The sequence below is a fragment of the Hordeum vulgare genome, chromosome 4H (genome assembly GCF_904849725.1).
Source record: "Hordeum vulgare subsp. vulgare chromosome 4H, MorexV3_pseudomolecules_assembly, whole genome shotgun sequence".
NCBI lineage: Eukaryota > Viridiplantae > Streptophyta > Magnoliopsida > Poales > Poaceae > Hordeum > Hordeum vulgare.
The window spans coordinates 326,255,654-326,266,162 of NC_058521.1; positions in this window are offsets into that span (position 1 = coordinate 326,255,654).

Below are 10,509 nucleotides of genomic sequence, written 5' to 3' on the forward strand. Positions count from 1 at the left end.
CACAACCTATGCCTACCGAACACATTCCACATTTCTGTTCATCTCCCAGATGACAGACCATACACAACTCTAAGCATAGCATGTATAGCAGGATAAGGCACATCATAGCTCAAACAACTACCAGGTATGCTAGGTTGCAAGGTTTGGCTATTTACGGTGACAAGGTTAAGTCATGCAAAGGAAGTGGGTTCAACTATCGTGGCAAAAGCAGTTGAAGCATTTGATCTTAAATGCAATAAATAGGTGCAGGAGCAAGAGCATGGGAATTATCGGGATGATCAAAAGGGTTGCTTGCCTTGTTGCTCAGAGGAGGAACGATATCCGTCACACGGATATTCGGTGGAATCCGGGGGTGCGGAGCCTACCGAAATGAATGGCAACATTCAATAACAATCATATGCACTCAAAATGATGCATGAGCATGGCATGAGAATGCAAGGTGATAAGTTATTATTTTCAACATGTATTAGGTTTAGAGTTGATTTGAATCACATTCGAATAGCAATTCAAACGGGGTATTCTCGGATACCGGTTTAATTGATTCGACCTGATGCTCAGATCAACTTGATGTTAACATGCATGAAATGTCATGTTATGGTACTGATTTGTAATTAGGACAGTGGTGAACATTGTATATATAATGAAATTTGAATACTTTGGCAAATTCCATTTAAAAAGTGATTATAAGAATTGAATTATTTCTTATTCCACAATTTACGGTTCTGTAACTTTTTTAAACATGGTTGAAAACAGCATAATCAGAATCCTTGAATTTTTCTGATACTTTTTCATATATAAATTATTTTCATTGGAGTTACAGATTAATTTCTATGATTTTTACAATTTTTAGAAATTTCCTGAATTAGTTTTATACTGGAAATTCTATTTATTGCATCAGACTGACGTCAGCAGGTCAGCCGACCTGTTCAGGTGAAACCTGACAGGGGGGCCCACTCGTCAGCCTCTCTGGGACTAATCCCGCGCTGACCAGCCCTAACTGAGGTTTGACTTGGCCTTGGGCCCACTTGTCAGCGAGTGATTAGGTGCTGAGCTGCTGGGTTAGCTTTGCCACGTCGACATCCACCGGCGGCAAGGTCGTCCTCGCCGACGGGGAGCCTCCGGCGACCACCAGCACGGCGGAGGGGCTCCGAAACGGCGCACATGGGCCAAATGCTGTGCGGAGAGCACCAGAGGAACGACACGTCTCCCGCAGCTTCATTTCTGCACTTAGCCGGGGCTGATCTGGCCGGAGATGACACCGGCGACGAGCTTGGCGGCGGCCAAGGCTCGGGCGTCATCGGGGTCTTTGAATCAGAGGGATCTACGCTCGGTTCTTAGCTGCTACAGCATCTACGCGTCGACCTGGAGCTGCTGGTGCCCTCGGAAGGACGAGCTGATCATCGGAGGGCCACCGGCGACGAGCGGCAGCGGCGGTCCTCGTCGGGCTTCGGTGAAACTAGAGCTAGAGGAGGGGATCGACGGGAAAAACTTAGGGAAACGACCGCATGCTCACGGGGAGTGCAGAGCAGAGCTTAGACGGCTCGGGGAAGGCTTGGGGGCGACGAATCGACGGGAGAGGTCCGGCGGCCGAATGTGGAAGACGACGGCGTTGCGGGCGTTGCAGGGCTCGAGGAAGCTTCGGCTTCTGCAGAGATGACCAGGGCGACAAGGCGGAGCTAATGGCGTGCTCTGGGAGGGAATGCTATGGCTAGGGGCACGGGCAGCTCAAGCTCGAGCTCGGCTCTAATGGCGGCAGCAAGGAGGAGGAGGAGATCCGGGAGGAGGAAGAGAACCAAGGCGGGGAATGGATAGGGGAGGCCCTGGGGAGCTTATCCCCGTCGTCACCAGCGCGAGGCGGCGGCCAGGCAGGCACACAGGTGCGTGGCCGCGCCGGAGGAGGCGGCGGCCACCTCCACCTGCCTACTGGCGCGAGGGAGGGGACGAGCCAGGGATGGGCCGGGCCAGGCTTAGGCGACAGGTAAGGTTTTTCCATTTTTTTTCTGTTTTTGTTTTTCTGTTTTTCTAATTATTGTTTTGCTAATTAATTCAGCTCCAAAACAATAAGTAAAACTATTTTAGACCTCCTGAAATATTTGTTATAATATCCCCAACCATTTCCAAGGTTTTCAACATTTTTGGAAATTTATAGTTTCTGATTTCAAATTTAAAACTTGAAACCAGTAGCCTTTTTCTTTTATTCAAAAAGCTTAAAGTGTCAAGAAAATAGTTTTCTCCAATGCTCATTTACTTTCATGATTTATCAGAAAGTTTGAACATTTCTTGAGGCCATTTTGGGTTCATTGATTTTGAACTAGTTTGAGATTTCCTTTAATTGAAATGGTGGCTAGGGTTTTGAGTTTTTCCTTTGCCACTTTGTTGTTTTTGTTGAAACTTCTTAGATGCTAATGCAAAGAAGACATGAGCACAATGCTATCTTGCTTAAGGGTTAGGGATGTGACAGCTGACGGCACAGCGGGAGGGAGGCTGACGGCAAAGGGATGATTCCTGTGCTAGCCCAACTCTGTGCTAGCCCATAGGAGAAGACAGCAAAGAGAGGGAGGGAGGTAGATGGCACAGAGAGGGAGCGAGGCAGACAGCATAGAGAGGAAGGAAGGCAGACGACACAAAGAGGGAGGGATGCAGACGACAAAGAGAGGGAGGGAGGCAGACGGCAAAGCCTCCATTAGCCCTGACAAAGGCGTTGCTTGTCGGCTGTCGTATAAGAATGTGTGCCGTCTTCTCGGAGCCAGAGACTGACGGCATAGACCTTTGCCGTACGCTTCAGGTAGACTGACGGCAAACAAGATGATATGTCATCGAAAGTAGTCGTAGGAACATTGCCGACATGAGGCTCACGGCAAAGAACTTTGTCGTCCGTGGATCACCTCTTTGCCGTCCGTTATGGGAGACGACAAAGAGTCTGATTCATGTAGTGTAGAGAGCTTGCAAGAACTCATGAGAAGCTACTTTTCGAGAAGCTAAATTTAGAGCAAAAACATGAGTTTGTAAAAGCAATCAATGATGATCTTAGAAAGAAGAGTTCTTCTTATCTAGCCAAACAATTTCTCTTGTCTTCTTTTGTTCCACAAGTTAAACCTAAGAATACTAGTAACAAAGGCAAGAAAGTTTCTTCATTTATTGAAATGAATTATAGAGAGAGGTGTCTTCAAAAGTCTTGCCGGAAGTAAGCAAATCGAGGAAATTGTGCGTAATCAAGGAGAACATAGGAAGTAGCAAGGTGTTGGCTACTTCAATGCCAACATAGTTGAATGGGTAGAAGGTCATTATCCCATTCCGAAGTTTGTTCCTCAAAAGGCGAAGTATGATCCTACTCTCCCCAAGGGAACAATGTAGTGCCCCAAGTGTAAACCTTCCCTATTTGGAACCTACTGCAAGTGGGTCCACCTTGTCACGATTATGATGTTATATTTGGTACCATGATTTCATGTGTGTTCCCTACTACTTCCTTCCCATGCATGCATGCATAACATATCATTGCATGCCCTTGACTTGTGTTGTTGCTATATGATCTTAGCATTTCATGTGGTGTGGTGATCTTGTGGTTAGCTACCTAGTGTTGCATGTGTTCTTGTGTGTGTGTTGAGGGGTTACTATGAGTGCATGTGATAGTAAATTGCTTAGGTTTCAAACCATCCTCCCTCCCTCTCTATTTCTTCTTTAAGTCAAGATTCACTCCTTCCGTTCCTGTTTTAAAAATGCCCATGGTTTAGCAGGTTTTGTGTTGGATATGGAGGGGTTTGTTTGCTATTTTTAAAATATGTTTTAAGGGTGCATATAATTACAAAACAGACCAAGTTAATTCTGTTTTGTAAAATATTTACTTGCTCCTAAACTCTTGTTTCTATTTTTTTTTAATTAGGTCTTGATTTTTCATGTCCAGGGATGTGCTAGTGTTTTTTTAGCTCTTGTAGATATCCTTGTGCATTTCTTTCCTTCCTTGTTCTATTCTGTAAATAGGAAAGCCAGGGAATTTGTTTTTCTCTTATCTGTCGCAACCCTCTGGGCTTGCTCTCACGTGGTCGGCCCACTTCTCTCCATCTCACGCACAGGAGTCCACGCGCGCGTCCCTCCTTCTCCTACCTAACACCGTCCGCACCCCTCTGCTTCTTTACGCTAGTAGCCGAGAGAGAGAGAGAGATGCCGCCGTTGCACAAACGTCGAGGACCACCCCCATATAATGTGGCGTCCGTACCCCACCTCGTCCTAGGGTCACCCTCGCTCCCCATCCGCCGCCGCCACCTCTCCCCATCTCCGTCTCTCTTCTTCTTCTTTCCCTGGTAAGCTTGTGTAGGAGTAGCAGAGAGAGAGAGAGGTCATCGCCGCCGTCTACCTCCGTTCCCGTCGGCGTCCGGTGCCGTCACCATGTCCAGGAGCTCGGGCCTCTACCCCGCGCTCCATTCCCATCATCGGTAGGGTCGGGAAGCGACCACACTGACGAGCTCGACCTCGTCAACGGCGCGAACCCGGTGGTCTACCTCCTCTTCTTTGGTCTGCGGTTCAGGGCTTCGTCGTCGTCGATCTGCCTCATCTCCGGCGCCCTCCTCCTCCGATCTGAACCTCTACTTCCTCCCCCAAGGTGGGGATCACCTCCCCTTCCTTCTTCCTCCTCAGCTCCGCCTTAGGTTCGCGTGGTGCTGCACCGTGTTTCTCTGACAGTGGATAGAGGGTAGCATGTGTGTGCGTGCTTCTTACTCGGTCAGCTATGGTGTGTAGTGATGTAGCAGTAGCAGGGGAGCTCTCCCTTTCGAGTGGCAACATTGTGGTGCAGGGGCTCTCTTCCGGTAGCATGGCGCAGCAGCAGCAGAAGCTCGAGGAGGAGCCGGCGACCTCACTGTCGCCGAGCTCTCTGCCGAGCAGCAGCAACAGCAGTTTGTGTGTAGACGATGTGGTGTGTCTCGGCGTTGCAGAAGCAGCAGAGATCTTCCCCGCGTAGCAGCAGTCGCAGTAGTTCCTTCCGTTGTAGCGCAGAGCAGCAGTGGAGCATATAGGCTTGCTCCGGTGGCTTGCTGCCGTCGGCGACTCTGTGAGTAGTAGGGCACACCTGCCTCGATGGGTAACCTTGCTAACTCCCTTGGTTACACCAAGTATTCGAGCGTAGCGTAGCGGCAGATGTTGTGTGTCTGTGTGTAGTTGCAGGTGGGCGTGGGTTCCAGTCCCAGGGTTGTCACCTCCCCTTTTTAATTCTCCTTTGTTTTGGCACAGTAGCAGTGGCGCAGGGGGATGTTTTATCCTGTTAAGCTTCCCTGAACTGTCGAGCTTGGTCAGTAGCAGAGTGGTTTGGGTGCAGTAGGCAGTACCAGGGGATCCTGGGTTCGAACCGAGAGACCCCCCTTTTTTGTTTTCTTTTTTTTGCTGTTGAGTATTTTTTTCACCAGCTTTGGTGAGTAGCTAGTTGTTTTACTTCTTGTGCTATATTGGTTTAAAAATTTCTCTGCCCATGTGTGTGTGTGCTCTAGAGGGAGTGCATGTAGGTGCATTTGCTTGTATAATCTTTTGCTTGCAAGCATAGTGGAGTGTGCATGTGTGTGTTCTTGTGAGAGGTATGTGTGTGTGTGTGTGTGCATACACATGATGCTAGCCATATGTGGGTGTGTGTGTGGTGCATCCCTTGTAGTTGATGTAAGTGTAGATGGTTTGTGTTCTTTTGCTTGTGTGTCTAGTTAGATGGCAGTAGGTATGTACATGTGTGTGTAAGTGCCATATGCATGTGTTAGCATTCTTTTGTGTTGCTAGCATGTGTAGGTGGTGTGGGTTTCTACTAGATGACATGCATATGAGTTGATGATATGCATGTGGTGAAAACAGCCCCACTTTGCAACACTTGTCTTCCTCCTCATGTGCATATGAAAGAGGGCATGAGTTGTGTGTAAGATATATGTGGTAGTAGTATTTGTGGTGTTGTTGTGCATGACACAAGACATGGGGTCCAAACCCTCATGTCTATATTGTCTTTGTGCACATGAGAATAGCTAGGTGATAGTTGTTCTAGTGAAAGTTGCATGAAATGTTGCACTATTCACTATGTTGGATTCTATATAGTTTTTCCCTCCTAGTTTGAGCTCACTTTCTCCAAGCAAGTGCATATGTTTTATATATGGTTTTGGGGTAGAAAGATCCCAGGAGTCCATTGGTGAAATCATTTTTGCCATTGGAACATTTTCTGGAAAAGTCATATTTACATTTTCTTCTAAGTTTAGAGTTAGGTTCCATGGATTATGAGGTGCTCTTCTATTTGTTTCTTGCTTGTGGTAGTAGAGGGTGACCCCCTCTACCCCATGTTGGTTTCAATTCATGATTTGGGATCCATGTGTGCAAGTTGTGCCCATCCAAAGTAGGCTTGTGGATGAAATTCCAGCTTCACTATGTGAGAATTTGGTTATATTTTCTTCTCCTGTAGATGAGGTTGTACTGGTCATTGTGTTGTGATCTAGCCCTAGCTTTCAACTACAAAGTTGTACCTGATATGTTTGTCTAGATCCCTGTAAAATTTCATGTCATTTGAAGCCCTATAGGTTTTGTTTTGGCTGCTGTCAAAAAGCTTCAGAGCAAAGACAGAAAGTTAGGTGCAGGAATTTTCACAAAGTCCCTGTGATCTGATGGTTTTGGGAAAGTTTGCAGCCTTGTATCTTCCTATGTTTAATTCCTTTTTGTGTGATTCTTGCTTGTGCTGGTAGTATTCTTGGCTAGCTACAGCCACATATATTATTTGTCATAGTTGGGTGGTGGTAGGTGCTTTGCATGTAGCTCACAAAGTGCTATGATGCAGTTTATGGCAAATTGTGTAGTTTTGTCTTTTTGATGATTGTGAGTGCTTAGTTGATGTTGTGGTGTTCTTCTTTGCTCCACCACATCCATGATGGTTTGGTTTATGTCTTGGAAACCTGTGAATACCAGATTTGTGCCATTTGAGTGTGTGGTGATGATTTTGACACGTAGTGTTTCATATCTTGTTTCGTTGATTCCCGTTGATCCGTAGCTCCGATTGTAATGCTCTTTATATGGTTTTGCATCGTTTTCACGAGACGCATCTGATAATGTCTTTCTCATGCATGTCAAAATAGCTTAGATTATAGTTCTGTCCAGGAACTTGTATTAGGTTCTTTTGCTTGTGCTAGTGATAGAAATAGTGTTGCATGCTCATTTTTCATCTCATGCATCATGTGCTTGTTGCATCTTGAGGTGTTGTTGTTCATTGGATGATACTCTTATGTTGGGTAGCACCGGGATCGGAGAACGAATACGTCGAGTCTGGAGAGTACGTGCAGGACGATCAAGAACCATTCCAAGCTGAGGATATCACAGGCAACATGATATGACCTTGATTCCATCTCTAGACTTGTTATGCTAGTTTGCGTTTCCATGTCATATTGCTCGCTGCCACCACTGAAATATTTGCCTCTTGATATGCCATGAACCCAAACACTAATCCCTTCCTAGTAGACTTGAATGGCTAAGTAGGCTTTGCTCAGCTACTAATGTTAGCGTTGCTAGATGCAGGTGCTTTGTCTCATGTGACAACATGAGCTTGATACCATTATCTTAGATTCTGTTATTTAATTAATGGACCTATATACTTGGTAAATGACGGAAGGCCTAGCCTTTTGCCGGGTGCTTTGTTCCGTTATTGCCGCCTCAGTTACCGGCTACCGATGTTTGATTCCATATTGATCGCTCCTAAAGCGTTCGGGGTTGTTATGGGGACCCCCTCGATAAATAAAGTAGTGATAAGACTTGTCCGGCAGGACCAAACATTGGTGTTAATTTGCTAATCACTTAATAATCAGCATAGGGAATGATCACCCCGAGGATCTTTAATCAACAACCCGGGCCAGTGCTCCTCATGAGTGTTGGTCCAAACTGGGCAGACTATGGGGCCACCACAGGGCAACCTGGGGTTTGGTATACCCGTAGTGTGACTCATCCGGCGTGTCCTGAGACTCAGATACGCGGCTCTTATCAGGGTCATCGACACGTCGGGAGGTCCTGCTAGCATTGTCTTACCTTAGCGATATATCTTGCGTATAGGAATCCCGGTGAAGCTTTGGTTCTCCCCAGAGTTGAGGTTTTCCTCTAAGGAATCCGACGAGATCACGAGATTCGTGATAGAGGATTACTTTGCGGCCCCTGTACGTTTGTGATGGACTAGTTGGAGCACCCCTGCAGGGTTTAATCTTTCGGAAAGCCATGCCCGCGGTTATGTGGCAACTTGGAATATTTTGTTAACATCCGGTATTAGACAACTTCAACATAATCTAATAAAATTGCCCAACTATGTGCGTAACTGTGACTGTCCCCTCGAAGATCTCTCTTCGATCGGGAACACGGTGGGGTTATGAATGACGTAGGTAGGTGCTCAGGATCACTTAGTTATCAAGTATTCACGACCGCTAGTGTAGACCACCTTCATAAATGCTACGTCAGATAGCCACCAAATCAAGCTTAGGATGCTGCAACCTTAAACACTTCACCTTATCCTACCTAATAACTTGACTAGTTCTGGCACCAAGGTCTTAGATTGCTGAGTCCTCGTGGCTCACGGATTCCTCCACAATACCAACACATTCAGGTACCCCAAAGACAGATGATCCCGACGGCACGCAGCTGGCGTCGCAGTATGATGAGGAGACAGACCGCCTGTACATGAACTATCCAGAAGATTGAGGCGTGGTCGTGATCGTGGGCCTGCAGGCAGGGTAGCATAGCCTTTCTATGTTTTGTAGTCCGTAGCGGAACGACCTTGGTTGTATGTGTGATGTACTCTGTGATATTTATGAGAAGGCAATTGAACCCCTGATTGTCTGTCTTTATTACTATGTATGTGATGTGTTACCTGTTTGCGAGACGCTTAGATGCGCTCCTTTCCAATTCGGGGGCTAGATCCCCAGATCGGAAAGGACCGCATCTTGGTCGTTACAAGTTGGTATCAGAGCCTTACGACCATAGGACCCTTTGTGTGATCGTACTTGGCCGAGTCGAGTCTAGAAAATGTTCTGAGTCTTAGTTATATCGGAGAGTAGCATTCTTTTTTCTCCTCTTCTATGCTCCGGTGAGGTTTCCGTCTTAGGAAATATTTAACTCTACTCCTTTTCTCGCTCAAATTTTTTTTAGGATCATGCGGGTATTTGTGAAATCTATATGAGTTCGATGTGATGGAATCCTGTCCTGGTGCCTCCTATCTGCTCTAAGTTTCAGGGGAGTTGAGCTCCGGGGGATTTTTGCGAACATCGCCATCATTCAAATTTCTGAGTATCTAAGAACGAAGGATGTTCGTTATTGCTTCAATACTGGTAGTGGTGAGATAACCCCGATGTCCCCAGTACTGGTGCAGATTGTTCGGGGGAACTACCACACTTGGTGTCGTTGTGATCACGAGGGTCTGTTGTAGATGAAGGTTCGAGATGTTGATTGTGTGTTGAAGGATGTAATACAGGTGACGGGTTAGTTTAGGAGTTGTGTGAAATACTCCTTGTATCCGTGTACCAGATTGCATGACCAGTTATTTCGGGAATTCATAGGTGGGATTTCAAGTAGTATCTTATAGGACTATCTTCCTACAGACGCTTGATTGAGGTTTCGGGAATCTCGATCATAGGTTTGTTCTGAGAAATTCTAGCCCACACTTGTTTGAAGTGGTCCTTATCGGAATTTTGTCGTCTATTACTTTGAGGATGCACTCTTGCTATGTTGTTCGAGTGCAATTGCTAAATTCTGTTCAGATATTCCTATCTTTTGATTCAGCAATATCTTCAATTTATTTTGTGGACTAATATGGTGTCCGTCTTTAGGATAGCTCCACCAACTCGTCAGAACCCAGGGCGTGAGGATATGCCGCCGCCACCTCCTCCTCCGGAGAACCCGCCGCCGCCACCTCCTCCTGCTGAGGCCTGGCAAGCGGTCATGGCTGCTACTAATGCAAACGCTCAGATGCTGTTACAGCTGATCCAGGAGAGAGCCAATCAACAGCAAGGCAATTTCCAGCAGGGTGGCAATCACTTCGCCAATCTGAGTCAATTCCTGCCGAATCAACCAAAGACGTTCACTTCTTGCGACCAGCCATTTGATGCAGAGGATTGGATCCGGGATATGAACTAGCATTTCGAGTGTAGCAACGTGTGTCCTGAGGATTATGTCAAGTTTGCAACATTCCAGTTGAAGGGGCAGGCTTCTATCTGGTGGCAACAACTCAAAGACTCCAGAGGTGCTAGGGTGATGTCTTGGGACAAGTTCTGTCGTGACTTCAGGTCCCACTACATCCCTTCCAGTTTTGTAGAGGAGATGCGTGAGAAGTTCAGGCATTTGAAGCAGGGCGGCAATTCCGTGTACAAGTACAATGTCGAGTTCCACAAGCTGGCTCATTACGCGCTGCAGGATATCCCGGATCAGAAGAGCAAGATTTACCAGTTCAGGGGTGGCTTGAAAGAAGACTTGCGGTTAGCTCTTGGCTTGCACGATCTTGAGGAATTCGACAAGTTCTACAACCTAGCTCTC